The 18,173-nt window shown below is 35.0% G+C and overlaps 1 non-coding gene and 1 pseudogene across 1 annotated transcript; both read left to right on the top strand.

Moving 5' to 3' along the window:
- Positions 1-2,568: 2,568 nt before the first annotated feature.
- On the top strand, positions 2,569-8,410 carry LOC117705187 (cytochrome P450 2C42 pseudogene; annotated as a pseudogene).
- Positions 8,411-13,079: 4,669 nt separating this feature from the next.
- LOC117706475 (small nucleolar RNA U3) lies at positions 13,080-13,293 on the top strand. Its single transcript, XR_004606562.1, has one exon. It is a non-coding gene; the product is annotated as a small nucleolar RNA U3 (small nucleolar RNA).
- The last annotated feature ends 4,880 nt before the right edge of the window (positions 13,294-18,173 follow it).

Below are 18,173 nucleotides of genomic sequence, written 5' to 3'. Positions count from 1 at the left end.
ACTTTCTGAGTATTAACAGTGAGGATAACAAACTGGTTCATCTTCTGTTTCAAATAGGACAGCTTTGAATGGCTTGGTGAAAAACACTTATGATAATGAATATGTTAATAGAATATTTAGACATTCTGAACACAGCTTAGAGTGTGCTTGCATACTCTAGCCTGATGAGATGTTACTGGCAATAGAATATTTGCATCCCTTTCATATATGAAGACCCTCCAAAACACTTTTACACAGTTCTTGATTGTATATAATTTATTTTTAACTCAGAACTCTTGAAACACACTAAGCAATGCAAAGAGAAAACATTCAAAAGTAGTACAAATACATGCACACACACATACAACACACACTCTCACACAATCTGAAAACAATAATGACCAGGGTATTGTATTGTTTTTGTTACTGGCTGTTTATGCTGTAAGCTAGATTATAGTGAAACATGGCCAGATATAATCTGGGAGTGCCCATGTCTGAATCCACATTTACTCTCATGCCATTATTTCAGTCTTTTTTTTTTTTTGCACATTTGCAAACCCATTCTAATAGAGTAGTGGTCACTTTGAGAATTGCTCTTAAAGACTCATTAAATTACATTGCTCTTGATTTCCCCCTCTGGCTGTCTATAACTCACTGGCATGTCATAGGGGAATGTGGGAGAAAAAGAAGTTTTTTTCCACAGCTGCTCACAGATGGTAGGAATCAAGTAGCATTGTATTGTGTATCACACTGAAAGATGCTAATAGTCAAACTAATTGAGCAAAGTTAAATGTTTCTTTATTTCCCTATGTTGTTCCACATTTATGTCTTTAAGTTTTTATAGAATTCCTTACTTACTAAAATATTTCTCCTTGCATATTTCTGTCTTCTACCTGACCATATTGATCACTGTCAGATCAGTTGGGATTAATATTTTTATATTATGACTCTCAATAACATGTGCTTATACTAATATCCCTTAAACCTCCAATATATCTTAATTTGGTGGGACTATAGTTCTTCACTTGATGTTAATATCCCAAATGGCAAAATCTATTTTCTTCTCTATCGAGATATATTAAATGCTCAGTTATATTTGTTACCATGACTGAGCACATCAATTATCAAGAAGGCAATATGAAAAGAATCATGTTAACAGGTGCTCCTTCCCTCACTGTCACTGTAAAGTGTTCTTGCTTGAAACAATTTGTGCTGACTGTACAAAGAGGGATGTTATCAGTCTTGAAAAAAAATCACCATGTTCAATCTGCAAATATGCCAATCAACTTTTTGAGATCTTCATTTGGTATAGTTTCATGTATAAAGATAGAGAGAACACCATGGTTATACAAGAAATTTAATTATATCTTTGTAATACATTGATATTCTTGCTAAGGAGGTAATTCTGCATTTGTTTTAATTATTCTTTCTATAGCATATAGATATGAATATGTCATAATTTCTAAAAGTCTATAAAAGTAATGAAGAATTAATAATGGGCTATAAGTTTTTATGGCAAGGATAGAACGTGGAAAAGACATTCTATATTTTTAAATGTCCTTGAATCTATTGTCAGAAACAGTGTCAATTTTTTTAGTCTATTAATGGGTATAAAAATAATAAAAGACTCAAATTCAATGAAGCTCAACCAAGTATTGCAAAGGACTAACAAAACATAAAAAGAATTAACTCTTAAATCATTCTTTAGAAAACAAAAGAGAAAAACTGTTTCTTATAACATTATGAACTAATATTTTTAAGTCAGTTGATCACTAACAATGATATGCCACATTATATAAGTGGTGAAGACATAATAAGAAATACTAAAGATGAAAATATCATATACTACCTCATATTCCTACCCAATTCAGATTAGAACTGTGCTAAATACCTGGTTCATAAAATTTAACTACTGATATTTTAAATCACCAGAAACACTAACATTAAGAATTAAATTCATTTCAATGCTTAGTTTTAGATTCCTTAATTTTGTTAAAAGATCTTTGTTGATGTTTCTGTTGCAATATTAACTGATGAGTCCCCAAAAGTCACAGATAAAATGTTATATAGTCAAGTGTCTAAGCTTGATCCATTATAATTATGAAACCAAATAAATACTTTAAATAAATAAATACAAAAAGACTTTAATAAGTCTTTCCCTAAACCAAAGAGTTGACAAAATGAAGCAGAAATATTGATCTTGTTATTATCTGTGAGCATCAATACTGTATATATTTTGAGTCTTTACAACTGAGTAAAATTTGTTGAATTGCAAAATATATTTAAAATTTTCAAAACTTGTAAAACAGACACACACACAAACACACACACACACACACACACACACACACACACAAGCAATTATAGGCTGTCATTGTAGGTGATCAGAAAGAAAGCTGCGAGCTCTCATGCATATATCTTCAAATATGCATAAGCTCACATGACATTTTGGTAAATGGATTTTCCCAAGAAGATGCCATGAATTTCAGGAAATGGATGATTTGGCAATTACTAAAGAAATTATTCATTTCCCTGTATAAAAAAATAAGTAGTTGCATTAAATACTTGTAAACTGTCAGAATGTGACGTATGACTGCCGCCAGCAACAACAGCGTATGAGCTCAGCTCATTCAACTTAATAATACATTTTCAATAACACATAAATTAGGCCATAAATTTGTGTTGAAACCTAGAAAGAACTGTCTTGTACATTCCCATACTCCTCCCTCTCCATCCCTATCTCTCTAGCTAATTTCTCTTAGTATATCTTTATCTTGTTCCTTTACACTGATTAGTTCATCATATATTGTAAAAAGAAGACATAAGAAGAACTGAGCAGCATTGTGCTTCAAGCAAAATAAATTGTTCCCTGAGAGGGGATAATAATATTTATGACCAATAATGCTTAAGATTGCTTATTGCTTTTGTTATTTATAATTCTTTTATATCTCTTGTCTCATATTATCTTCATAAAATTCTCTGAGGATCAATGATTTTATTTTGAATATTCACTAATCATGTTTCTAGAAGACATAAGACTGATCAATTCACATATGAAATAGTAGTGAGCACAATATTTAGAAACTAGTTTTATTGACTTCAGTTCCATATTCTTTCCACAGAATAAATAACTGAATAATCTTGTCATATAATCAAGCCAGGTTCATGGATGGTTTTACTAGTGCTTTGAGTTTCCTTCATTGTCCCTGCTTTATGCAAAAGTTAAAGTACTAAGAAGCCCATTTCTGGCTTAGACTCAAAGATGAAAGCATGATTTTCATGTTAATGGGCTGAACTGGACCTTATTATGAATACTGAGATGCTGGTGGAGTAGAAAGCACCTGAAAATCAGTATTGAGATGAAATAATAAAAAAAAAAAGACAATAGGGCAAGCTCTGTAAACAAACATCTTTTACCTTTAAACAGTGGGAGAAGACATAAGGAAACATGATCAGATCTTGAAATGATGCAAATATGCATTTTCTTTTTAAGTTTTGAGGTGATAATATAATCACATCATTTCTCCCTTTTGTTCCTCTTTCTCAAAGCTCACACATTTGCCTCTTTGCTTGATTTCAAAAACATGCCCATTTTGTTTATAAATTATTTTTGCAAGCATATATATGTGTATATATATATATGTACATATATACATATATATGTGTATATATATATATATATATAGATATAGATATAGATATATGTAGATATATCCTGCTACTCTGTAATTTTACTTGTATATATGTTTTCAGGACTATTTGTTATTAGATGTGTTCTTCCTTGAAGACTTTCACTCTCAGCACTCCATATCTGCCTGTAGTTCTTTGTGTACAATTTAAATCTCATAGGCTGTCACATGTCTAATTTAGCAACTGTATTGATGTAGTTCTTTTTTTGTTTGTTTGTTTGTTTGTTTTTTTGTTTGTTTTTTTGTTTGTTTTTTGTTTTTTGTTTTTATTTTTTTTATTAGATCTTTCATTTACACTTCAGATACCATCCCGTTTCCCCATTCCCCCCCCCCTTAGAAAACCCCTATCCCATGCCCCCTTTTCCTTTTTGCATTTATACATTTTTTTAAGAAATGTTAATCATAGGCTTTATAAGTTTGGTATTGTTCAATCAGAGGTGTAACCCACTACCCAACCTAGATATATCAACTATCTTTGACTGGTAGAGATACATGAACATCTGCTTCCCTGTCTCCCCCCTCTATCTCTCTTTCATCACCTAGCTTCTCCTCTCCTTCTTCTTCTCCTCTTCTTACTCCTTTTCTTCCTCTCAGTACTCCTCCCACCTTAGCTCCTCCTACACATCACCCTTCCTGTTAAAAGGAAACTTTTCTCTCAAAATACAATTAGAGCATAATTATGCCTATTTGTACCAGTGAGGTACAAGATAGTCCTAATACCCAGTCCATCCTTTTGTTGACTAACCAGCACCTCTGTCATCTATCCTAACTAAAACACTTAGTTCTGAACCTGGCTTTTTCCTTGGCTTTAGGATGAATGTCAGCTGATGACCATACACTCAGATCTTTTCTCTCAAAGTAAATAGCTATAAGTTTTCAACCCTGTCAGAAATCCAGAATGACTGAGTTGACTATAATTGTGGGAAGCACAAAGCATAGCTTCTAAAACTTAGCCAATTTATAGAGACCTCTGAACACCTGGACACTCGCTCTACTTCAAAACGTTGGAGCATCTGTTCTTCTGCCTTCTGGCCCAGGATCATCTGACAGACCTTAGTGCTGCAGAATTATTAAGGGCTGATTACTCTGTCTAGGCAGATATAATCAGTCGACTATTCTGCAAGTGTGTCCTTTTCTGGACAGTAATTTGTCTGTAGAAGGAAAGTGGCAATTCTTGCCTAGTGGCTGTCTCACCACAACTGGAGTAACTCCAAGGATGCTCAATTTCTTCTTAGAATTTAACATAGGAAGCTGTCCGGAGCAGACAGGTCTCTAATGAAAATGAACATTAATACTGAAATGTTTGTCATGTCAATTCTAAGGATTTCTGATGTTTTGAAAACCAGCTACCCATGTAAGGTAATCTGGACTGTTGCCTGTTAACTCCACTCAGCTATTTCTAAATAAAACATAGAGAACACCCTTATAATAAACTCCAAGTCATGAATTTGCTATAGTCCCTTAACTCACAGGCTGACCATCTCAAATCAGTTAAAAAAGTTAAAGAAGGACTGGGTCTAAGCTATGTATTCCTAAGTGTGTTTTCATTGGCTCATGCCAATGAAAACCTTAAAATTTTTAAACAAAGTAAATTGGTGCCATTTAAGAATTTATATCTTCATCTTGATATTAATTATACAGATTTCTACTAATAGGTTATGGCTATGCAATAAACCCTAGCTAATCCTCTCTATTCCGACAAAACCACTACTTTTCCCTAGGGAGACAGCCCAACATTTACCACCTTAGTCCCCATGCCCAGGGAATAGGGGCGCTGACTCATCATTAGCTTCTTCAAGCTGATTATGGGCGTTGAGATATTAGAAGAGGAGTGGGGGGGAGAGCAAGTTGACAATCCTCTGATGCTGTGTCTTCGCTGCCTCCAGATGGAATTCACGGACCTCAGAGGTTTGAGCAGGTCTGCCCAGCTTGCTTGTTGAGTAGATACACCAAGGCTGATCATTCTGCAATATACAATTCTCAAAACAAATTTTAGTATCAAGATAGTTTTTTTTTTTTAAAAGAGGGCTGACATTTTATTAAGAATGTTGGTTCTAACCGCTTTTCTATTTTTCCCCTCTTTTATTGGATATAATATTTACATTTCAAATTTTATCCCCTTACCATATTTCCCCCACCACCCAGGAACCCCTTATCCCATCCTCCCTCCTCCTGCCTCTATGAAGGTGTTTACCCACCTACCCCCAGCCTCCCTCCCCACCCTCAGATCCCCCCCCCCTCAGTGCTCAGCCTTCAGGGTACCAATGATCTTGTCTCCCACCTATGCCCAACAGAGCCATCCTCCCCTACATATACAGCTGGAGTCATGTGTCTCTCCCTATGTGCTCCTGGGCTGGTGGTTTAGACCCTGGGGAGCTCTGGCTGGTTGGTATTCTTGCTCTCCTCACAGGGCCACCAGCCCTTACGGTTCACGGTTCCTTCAATTTACTCTCTAACTCCTCCATTGGGAACTTTGATCAGATTAATGGATAGCTGTGGGTATCTGTCTCTGGGTATGTCTAACTCTGAGAGGCCTCTAAGGAGACAGCCTTATCAGGCTGCTGTCAGCTTTCCCATCCTGACATCCCTATCAGCGTCTATTTTTGGTGACTGCCTATGGAATGAATACCCAGACACAATGGTCTCCCTACAAACCCCCCCCTTCAGATTCTGACCCACACTTTGTCTCCATATTTGCTCCCTTGGTTATTTAGTTACTCCTTCTAAGAAAGACCTAGGCATCTTCACTTGTTCTTTCTTCTTCATGAGCTTCGTGTCGTCTGGTAGTTGAATCTTTGTTGTTTCAAACTTTTGGGCTAATCTCCGCTTATCAGTGAGTAAATACCATGTGTGTTCTTTTGTGATTGGGTTACCTCACTCAGGATGATATTTTCTAGATCCATCCATTTACCTAAGAATTTCTCGAATTCATTATTTTTAATAGCTGAGTAATATTCCATTGTGTAAATGTACCACATTTTTTGTATCCATTCCTCTGTTGAAGGGCATCTGGGTTCTTTCCAGCTTCTGGCTATTATAAATAGGGCTGCTATGAACATAGTGGAGCATATGTCTTTGTTATTTGTTGAGGCATTTTCTGGGTATATACCCAGAAGTGGTATAGCTGCGTCCTCAGGTAGTGCTATGTCCAATTTTCTGAGGAACCGCCAGACTGACTTCCAAAGTGGTTGTACCAGCTTGCAACCCCACCAACAATGCAGGATGTAGTTCTTATGTTGCTCATGTTCAGACAGTCATAAGAGTAGGTCCTGAAATTAGAAGTCACAGTCTCATAAAAAACTCACTGATCCTCTGACTCTTACAACCATTCTGTTCCGTCTTCCACAGTGGAACCTCAGCCTTAGATACATTAGTGGCTCATAGTTGTTTTCATTGGGATTGAGCTCTACAACTCTATTTTGTGGTTTTCTGTGATGGACCCCAACTGTTGCATAGAGAAGTTTCTTTAATGAGGGGAAAGGACCATACTTATCTGTGGATATAAGGATATATGATGAGCATTGTTGAGATTTTTCTAAGCAAGATATAAAACTATAAACTTTCATAAACAGAGATGTTGAACATATTTTGAAAATCATCCTGATATAGGCAGTACTTTAAGGTAAGCTTTAAAATTTTCTTAATATAAACTTACTTTTGGATGGGAAGAGGAGCACTGAGGACTGTGTTCAAGAGGAGTGTTCAAGATGACTTGAGTAAAACCAATGGTGTACCCTGTGATTCCACCTTCATTCTGGGTTATGCTCCTTGCAATGCCATCAGCTCCATTGTTTCCCAGAGTGGATATGATTATAAAAATCAGGAATTTCTTATATTCATGGACATCTTAAATGAAAATCGAGAGATTCTCAGTTTTTGGATTCAGATTTGCAATAATCTTTCTGCTATCATTGATTATCTACCAGAAAGACACAGAAAATTACTCAAAAAATATTTGTGTTTGCCTAACATTACCTTTTGACAAATTAATACAACATTAAGAGTCACTGAATATTAACAATTCTAAGGACTTTATTGATAAAAATGGAGCAGGAAAAGCATAATCCAGAGACAGAATGTACTTGTGAGAACTTGATCTTCACAGCATCTGACCTGTTTGATGCTGGGAGAGAGACAACAAACACAACACTGAGGGAATCTCTGTTGTTCCTGCTCAAGGTTCCAGAAGTTACAGCCAAAGTCCAAGAAGAAAATGGCCATGTGATTGGTAGACACAGGCACCCCTGCACACAGGACAGCAATTACATGCCCTATACTGATGTTGCATTACATGAGATGCAGTGACACATTGACCTCCTTCCCACCAGCCTGCCCCATGCAGTGATCTGTGACATGAAATAGAGAAACTGTCTCATTCCCAGGGGCACCACTGTCATAGCATCACTGACTTCTGTGCTACATGATGACAAAGAATTCTCCAACCCAGAAAAGTTTGATCCTAGTCACTTTCTATATGGGAATAGCAAGTTTAAGAAAGGTAACTACTGTTTTTTCCCTTCCTTATCAGGAAAACAGATTTGTGTGTGAGAGGATCTGACTTGACCAGAATTATTTTTTTATTTGTGACCACCATTTTATAGAACTTTAACTTGAAACCTCCAGTTGATCTGAAAGACCTTGAAATCACCCCAGTTGCCAATGACTTGGTTTATGTACCACCCAAGTTCTTGATATGCTTCATTGCCTTCTGGATGTACTTCTTCCTAAAGCCCCTTCTTTGAGGATATAATTGACCTCTTTGGTCAGGCATTCCTCTCTGACCCCACCACCTGAGTTCTGGGATTACACACACACACACACACACACACACACACACACACACACACACTTTGCTCCATTGTTTTCTGTTCTTCATAAGACAGTCAGGAACAAATTAAAATAATATCCCAAGATGTTTTTGTTTTCTTCATGATAATACATACAAAGAAAACATGGCATCTCTCACTTTCCAACTCTTAAAGATACAGAAAATGCCTATTTTAGGCAATTTTTGGGGTCACCACAAACCAAGTCTTTGCAATGATTTATTGACTTCAGCATAGTTAGTTCTTATCTAATGGTGAATTACTAATATAATAATACTTTAAAATGGAGAAATGTGACAATTTCAAAAGCCCTTTATGTTTTAAATAAAAGTATTATAATTCTGAATAAAAAACTCACTTTGGCTTAGTACTGAGAATGTATTTGCATTTATTTGTAAAGAAAATATTTAAAACTATGTCAGATATGAGATTCATTATATAAGACACAATCCAGTTAATCAGCACTGACATTGGAATTTGATAATTGTAAGTCTTAACCACATAACAGTCAAAACCTATGTGTTATAAAAAGCTAGTTCAATTTTTTTCTGTCACAATGATGAAATCTGTTGTAATATTTACATCAAGTTACACACATATGCTATGTATTATCACTATTCTTTAAAAAATCCAGATTTTCTCTTACTTCCATCCTTCTGAGTCACCCTCACTGAATATCCTTTTATCCTATCTTCCAGTTCAAAGATCTAAAAACATCATTTTGTGAAAGGAGTCAGTGTAAGAAATGGGACTAGATCTTTCTTATCTTATGTCTGTTCTTACGGTTTGGCAGGGACTGTGCTTATATCCAGGCAGATCTTGGTAGCCTGGTAAGTGCTGTCTACCCTGCTCCATGCCTGGGTTTTATATATATCAGGCTCCAACTAATCCACTCTTCCCTTGTCTTTTTTGTAATCTTCCTACAGAGTTAGGAGCCTTCCTGATGTGATCATTTCCAGGCTTCTGTCTTTTTTGGATTTTCTTAAACTCACAATTTTGTTAGTCATCTCTTTACTAAACCATCTTCAAGGGTCTCTTTTCAAAGTACCATCTGTTTTCTGACTGGGACACTGATCCAAGCAATTATTATTATGATCATTATTATAATTATTAAATAGTCTCATTGAATTCCATGCCAAATGTGGTTATGAAAGGCATTCATAGTAACTGCCTTGAGACTATGTGAGCCATCAAGTGGCACAAACATATGGAGAACTGTCAATCTTGTGCGTAATTATCTAATATGTCAGAAATTATAAAGGGGCTTTAAACTATGTGTGTTGAGAAACATAACAGTTTCACTAAATATTAATATTTAATGAGGGAGAATGTAGAATTTCTCAAACATCACATGCCAATTGTATTCTATAAATTAATATAAATGTGAAAATTAAAGCAAAGGAACATATCTTTTATTTGCATTTGATATTAAAAACATGTGGGTGGTAAGAAAAGGGGTTGGGGTGGCAAGAAAAGGAGTTGTTGAGAAAGAGTCAACTACAAGGACGACAGCTGTGAGTTAGCTGTAAGCGTGGTCACCTTGACCTTGTCAGGATCTATTACTTCAACATTGGAGTTGCTAAGCAGGGAAGAAGCCTGGCTAACTGGCAGTGTGTATATCCAATGCTGTAAGCAGTTGGATGAGAAAAGAAAACATACTGAGACCTAAACACTGAGTCTTCAATGAAATAATTTAATACAAGATATGAATGTACTGAATCATTTCCTTTCTATAGATACATATACAGTTCAAAATGCTATGAACCACATCTGCTCAATAGGTAGTATGAGTTTAAGTTGCCAGTATCCTGATCTTCTTTTTCGGTGGTTTACTCTGAAGCAGTTTAACACATTTCCAAATAGGAAAAAAAAAATAGCTGATTTCTTTTATAAAGCTGTAGCAAAATAAATTAGGAAGTGAAATAATTTTCACAAATATGCTAGGAAGGCAATTACTCATTTTCCTAATATTTGTTGTCACTGAGGTTTCCAATATTAAACAGCCAGGCAGGCCCTTGCCTTCTTCCCCATTTGGTTGACCTATGTTCCAAAATTGATTGGTGCTGGCTTACTGTAGCTACCACAAAGGCACAAACATATTGTTTTATAATCAATCCTGGCTTAAAATGTTAATTAAAGTTCACTATTGGAAAATCAATATGTGTGTGACAAATGCTTCTTTCCAAGTTAACTGTCAAAACAGTCCACACAAGATAACATAGTTTATGCCCAAACCTATAGAACTTAATAAAACAAGTTAAAATGTTGTAGGATGTCAGGCACTTCAGCTCTGTCACCTATGCTTACCTCACAGTGCGATATGACATGAACCTCTTTTATTCCTACCTAAATATAATATTGTGCCACTGGCAAATTTGGCTTGATGCAGTAGGCTTTAAAAGCATTTGGAATCTAAACAAATATTCTTATGTGTATTTATTTACAAGTAAAATATCTTCATTTATATTTCATTGTGTTATGATGCATCTGAATTTTTGGAAAGGAACCTCAGCTGCTTTCCTTCATTCTTTATCTCTCCTACCCTTCCATAAACGAGAGACTGTTTCAAAGTGTCTCATTGATATAGTGGAAAAGTGTCACAGAACAGCACATACTTATATAAAGTCTTTTTAGGTCAACGTGTGGTTTTAGAAATAAAAATACCACAATGTCTCATTAAAAAAACCTAATCACCATTTTTATCAAAACACATTTGTTGTATATGAGAATTGAAAAAAGAACTGGAAAACAAAACAGTTTAAAACTCATTTTTAAATTCATTTTTTAGAATTGTTCTTCTGATAATTACATAAAAATGAATGAAAGGACCTTAGACAAGAATCTTTCCTCCTGTTCTTGCAGGATTTAGACTCATATGTTGGAGAGATTGTAGCTTTGAAGGTCTAAAAATTCTCTACAAAACTGAACCCCTTTGAAATCACCCAGTCTATGGTGACTTTTTTTTTTCAAAAACAACAACCAAAATAAACAAAAGCCAATGCTTTTAGTCAGTGTGGGTGCTACTTAATTGAATTTTCCTTTTGACTCCCTATTCTGTATGATATACTAATAAGACAATCTCAGTGTAAGTATCTTTAACATATATAACATTTGCTGTTTATTTGAATTCTTTTTTATATGTTTAATGAATGAATGACAGTATTAAAGCATGATTAATAATTTAGAATGGTTTTAAGTAAAAGACAATGGTTACTTTCAATCCTCCAGTTCGGAACGTGTTATGTTGGAATGAATCTGAATTGGGAAGAATTGCCACCTATGGAAGGGCAGCTTAGATTTTAAAAAAAAAGAAGAAGAAGAAACTCAGTAAGAAATAAGGGATTATCTTCCTGTCTGAATCTTCTAAAAATTCTTCTGTAAATATTGATGACACAAAGAACTTTTGGTTTTAGGCAAACAAACAGTAGGTAATTACATGTAGTAACACAATCATGTTTTATAGAAATTATGATATATCATACGGAATTTGAACAATTTTGAATTGGAAGTGGTAGTAAGAATTGTGTATCTTAGAAACAGTAAATGAAGTTAGGTTAAATAATGGGGAAGATAAACTAGGAAACGTCTCTCATTTCTTCTCACAAGGTACTTTTTTCTTCAGCTGGTATAAATTATAATGATACTATAGAGCATATTAGTGGGAAAAAGTAAGTAGGATCACAGTTAGACTAACCAATGTAAAATATATTTTAAGAATCCCACAAGCTCAAGTGCCAACTGTTCTTGGAGTGCATTATTCATCTCACTAATTTCACTGGAGGATCGGAGGACATTTAAACACATTTCACATGACTTTCATAGAATAAAGTGTCCTTTTTATAACTGAAATCTCACCACTCAAAATAAAGAGCACAGTGTCCTAACTTTATTAAAAAGTACAAAGCAGAAGAGAAGTGGGTAGTGAGTCGCTCCTGGTGAATTATTAACTAGCAGTCACATGCATGGCAAAGATGAGCAGAAAGAACGGAACTTCACAAACACTGTGTGGCAGAATCATTTATTGGAAAATTCATTTGTGTTTCCTTTACTCCACTGAGGAGCGATCAGAAAGAATGAGAGTTCAATGTTTTTTGTGCTCTGCATTTTTCCTTCTGTTCTAAGAAGCCTTTTGTGTTTTTGTGCCTCAGGGGCCTTTCAGGGCCTAAAGCAGAAGGTACTTGAAAATAACCTCCTTCTGGCTTTTGTAAAAAGTATAAACTAGGGGTCACGAATTCAAATACAGACAGATGCAGGCAGACACTTAAATGAACAAAGCCATTTGGGTTTGACTTTCCCACCAGGTTCAACTTGTTTGCATATGTATGTGTATGTGAATAGTCTTTGTTTACCCCAAAAGATATACTGTCTTCTATTCCTTCATAAAATATTAAGAACTTTCGTCCACTTTCGGCCATACTTTGAAAGAGTCAAAGAAAAGCTGTTCTGAACAGACCGAAGGAAGCAACACATTGTTTTTAAACATGTGATACACAGGGCAAAGATGTTGACATACAAGTGAAAGATGAATTTCAACTTTGTGGAAGCAAAAGGTGTGAGCTTTAGCATAGAGTAAAAGAATGGAATAAAGACTATACTTTCAGGGATCATTTCTATAGTTCGTTACTAGAGAAGTTTCTCTGAGTGTGTAGAGCACCCGAAACCACGGGGAGGAGGTGCAGCATCCTTTCCTGAGCGTGAAGCCGGCTCTTAGTGTTGTTTCTTGCAACTACTACCAGCCATTGATGATCGTTCTTGGACCTCTTTGAGGTCTAAGAGGGAGAGGATGCAGTCTGAGTGTTTTTTTTTTTTTTTTTAAAAAGAATGGAATAATGGTGGGTGTTCTAGGAAGAAGTCGATCTCTCTGATTATCTACTTGTTATCTTATTGTAACCATTACAATTGGGCTCCTACCCACCCAAAGACCAAAGGACAGAGACACCATTTTCCTAGAACTTGCATATTGAGGAAATAACATGCAGATCCTTGAGCAAGATATTTCTAGGTGCAACACTGATAATACATATGAAAGGACTTAAAAGCTCAAAAGCCAAACAGGAATTTAATATTTCTACAGAAAATGCTATAAGAAAACCCCCCCAAAACAATAAAACTAACAAAAATAAAACATAAAATATTCATCACATAAAATATTCATCACATAATTTCATCACATAAAATATTCAGTCATGAAATTTCCATGCAATTATGACTATCTAGAAACAAAGCTATGGACATAATCACAAAAGTGACTTCACCACCGTAAATAAACACTTGCTGCATACCCAAGAATATTGGTCTCCTGTAAGATGAAGATGGTGCTGACTGAAGAGTGAAGCCTGCTAGTCAGTTGGGTGACATACGTCTGATGTCCTGGCCAGATACTGCTACTAGGAGGGACAGAAAGCTACTTACATCAAATTTGTATAAAAATCCAACCACTTTTACTAGGCAATTGGTTTTTGGCACTTAAAATATTAAGAACAGATGTAACTATTGTCCTCTCAAATAAATAATGTCCTGTGGCAGAATATAAAGAAATACATCAAATATACTTATAAGGTATGGGTAAGTAGTACTGTCCCTTTGGTAAAGGTTAAAGAATGAGAGCTCTGAAAGAGGTCCTGGTAGAAAAGGAGCAACAAAAGTTGGTTAATGAGAATGAATTGTGAGATCATCTCCACGTCATCCTTCTTTGGAAATGACTGAAAATTCAGATCTTGGGAGTCAATATTGGTCTGATTTAAAGTAAAAACAGATACATTCTTTTCTTCACAGTGAAGTGCATTGAATAAAATCTGGATCAAAATATAAGGACAGTGTAGCCTTAATGTCATTACAAGCTTTTTTATGTGACGTGTTAAGTTGGAGGAGGAGGTATAATTCACAGATTATCTAATCCACTTCATGCTGTGCAAGTGAGTTCTCTCTTTTATCCATCTAAAATCCATGGGCCGAACAGAGTTAGAACTGGAACATGTAAATAAACTGGAACACGCACATCTATCTCATTGTTCAATGTTTCTCCTTTGTATCTTTAATATTTTTGTGATTGTAAACATTATTACGTTCAACTCTCAAATCAGGATTGTTTCTCTTTCAAATGTAACTCTCTTTCTTCTCCTGCTATTCATTTTTGTTCAAGAGAATTTCTGGTCCAAGAAATTACTTTTAGTGGGAAATCTACACCGCTAAAAAGGTTCTTTAAATTTTGGTGTGTGTCATGTGTAAAGTGAGGATTTGTAATTCCAAGTATAAAGATAAGTATACAGTTTTAATGAACTTTTCTTATCTGAGTTGACGGTGCTCTATCTAAGAGTTAAAACCCTCCTAAAAGAAACACAAATATCAGGCAGGAGAAAACATTCTTCTAGGGTGTTGTCCAGGGATATTCAAGAGCTCTTCAAAACATCTATCTATTGCTGTTGCCCTTGATTGTGTATAGAGGGAGATGTCAAGTATCTATTGCTAATTTCACCATACACCAAAGAAACAGGACTCAGAGATTCCTGAGCTAGAACTACCTGAAATTTCCCTCCTTGATAGTTAGTTTTCCTGTCAACACAAATGCAAGAAGGAAGGAGGCAGTGAGCAACCCTACCCATCTATGATGTTTGTAAGACACATCAATGGTTCACCATGCCACAAGCATGGCAGGATAACTCTAAGGGTGTAGTAGTGGTACGCATCCTTTGGTTATAACCAAAAGTTCTCTAATTCAACTTAAAATAGTTTCTGCCAGAGGAAAATTATGATTAATCCTGGAAATCTTGCAAACTACTAAGTGTTTGTGAAACCATAGTTAATGGACAATCTGTAAGCACAAATGTACAAACTCAGAATAATCCCTAATAATAATCTATAAATGTTTATCCTTATACTCACAGATGATAATCTTCATCCCAAATCAAAGAAACTTTTCTTTGCAACAGGTGGAGATCATTACAAAAAAAAAAAAACCAAAAAACTCCATCCAAGTAAGAAGTATAGCTGTGAAGCCCAGTACTCATGGATACATCTCCCAAGCATTCTTCAGTAAAGGCTGGGGAATAGTGCAGAAGAATGAGTAGATAGCTTGTAAAAGCTATTGGATCAGCAATTTGTTTGAGATTTTGTCTACTATTGATATCAGAAACTACAACCATGAATTCTCATCATTATAACTTCCCAAATGTGAGTTGAATAAGGACATCAATAGACATGGCAAAGGAGACATGGAAAAGCCCACCAGGCAACAAACATATACAGAGAACTGAAGAGAGCTTAAACATGGGTGGTGGTTTTCTCCATGCAAGAACACACCAATTATTTGTCCAGAACCCAATAATCAGTCCAGTCCTGAATACATTCATATAGTTGATATAATATACACTGAAGATGTTATATATATATATACATTCATTAGCAATTAGTAAAAAAAGATGCAATAGATTTAAAGTGGAGAAGGGGAGGGTATATGGCATTGTTTTGAGGAAGAAAATTGAAGTAGAAATGGTATAATTTCATTGTAATCTCAAAAATGTGGATAAAATCATACCAATTCATAGAGTTTGAAATGGACCCAACTCCTCAATGCAAGTGCATAATATTTTTCAATTACTGACATATATTTATCAAAACTTTCCAGAGTTTATACATGGTACTGTTTTCTGTTGCATTGATACCTCTATTGTTGCTACTTTTACCTGTCATAAATGATTTATATTCTATCTATCTATCTATCTATCTATCTATCTATCTATCTATCTATCTATCCATCTATCTATCTATCTATCATGTATCTATCTATCATCTATCTAATCTATCTAATCTCTAATTCTCTATATTTTGTTGCTTCATATTTTAATTTATTTACTGTCTTCAATTTATTCTTTAAGCATTTTGCTATTTCATCCTCAAAAATTACCAAAAGAAAAATTGATAGCAAATAAATTATCATGATCAACAAGAATTTACAATCACTTTTGAGACACTTTATAAAGTCATAGTCTTAACATTCTAAATTTTTATTAAATTTAGGATATACAAAACAGCAAGTCAAGAGGTAAGGATGGAAGAAAAATTTACCTAGGACTTATAAAAGTATACCTTTTATTTAAATATGTATTGAAATGCTATGTACAAGTAGAGATGAATATTTTCATGTATGCAACACAAGGGAAATATATTTTGTTTCACAGAAGTGTTATAAATAAGTTTAGATATAGGCACAAGATAAGTAGCTATGACTTTCAACTGCATAATTGTCTCTAGGAAGAGGTAGAAGCTCTCAAGTTTAATACAACAGCAGGGATTTAATTATCAGAGAAGAAGCACAGTTAAATTAAAGGAAACATCAATAGAATAGATGTGAGACTCATTTCCTTTCTTCTAAGTTTTAATTTGAGACCTATTTAAAGTGGAGACACAGGACAAAGTCTGGATTGGTGGAAAACAAATATTAAAAGATAGGGTGCAACATTTTTTTCTAAACTGTTAAGAGCTTTGAAAGTTTGTGTGTGGTGATCCACACTGTGTTTAATGATAGTAGTCTACTAGAAACAGATAAAAATTCAAATAAGAGAAGTTAGAACACACAGATTAGTGTTTCACTTCCAAGTTCCTTTCTTATGAATTTTTAATTGTTTGTGAGAGACTATGTGGAATTTCAATACCTTTATTTATATATAGAGGTAAGTTAAAAGAATAGGTTATACAACAATTATGCTGATGGACTAAATTGTAGCTTCTCTAGTGCCAGATTTTTTTTTTTTTTTTTTTTTTTTGGTATATCTAGGTTGACTGCAAAGACCTATCACATTGATTGCTTTCTTCTCCCTCCCCAGTGGGACTGAGGTGTCCTTACTTGGGCCCTTCACCTTGTTGACTTTTTTTTTTTTTTTTTTTGAGTTCTGTGGACTATATCTTGGGTATTCTGTACTTTTTTTTTTTTTTTTTTTTTTTTTTTTTACTAATATCTACGTATTAGTGAGTACATACTATGCATGTCATTTTGGGTTTGCATTACCTTACTCAGGGTGATATTTTCTAGTTCCATTCATTTGCCTGCAAAACTCAGGAGGTCTTAACCATATTTTCTGAATTCATTCTTCTGTCATAGGACATCTGGGTGGATTCCAGCTTCTGGGTAACACAAATAAGGCCTCTCTGAACGTAGTTTACCACATGCCCCTGTAGCATGGGAGGAGGCATCTTTTGGGTATATTCTCAAGTGTGTAATTGCTGGGTCTTCAGGTAGATCTATTTCTAATTTTCTGAAGAACCTCTAGATTGATTTCCAATGTGTTTGTATCATTTTGCCTTCCCACCAGCAATGGAGGAATTTCTTTCTCCACATACTTGCCAATATATGTTGTTACCTAAGGTTTAATCTTAGCCATTCTGATTAGTTTAAGGTGGAATATCAAGGTTGTTTTGATTAGCATTTCTCTGATTACTAATGAATATGAACATTTCTTTAGGTGCTTTTCAGCCATTTGAGATTCTTGTTGTAAATTTCTGGTTTAGTTCTAAACCAGCAACTTAGGGATTTAGGAGGCAGGGGGGGACCCTACAGAATGCAAAAGAGACTTGGGAGAAAAGAGACTCTCAGGACTCAAAGGGAGGGACTTTAGATGAAATGCTGGACAATAGGGAGAGTAACTTATAGAGCCCTCATCCATCAGGAAGACAGGGCATCCAT

The sequence above is a fragment of the Arvicanthis niloticus genome, chromosome 3 (genome assembly GCF_011762505.2).
Source record: "Arvicanthis niloticus isolate mArvNil1 chromosome 3, mArvNil1.pat.X, whole genome shotgun sequence".
NCBI classification, from domain to species: Eukaryota; Metazoa; Chordata; class Mammalia; order Rodentia; family Muridae; genus Arvicanthis; species Arvicanthis niloticus.
Note: the sequence above shows the minus strand (reverse complement) of the source record. Positions and strands in the feature narration are given on the sequence as shown.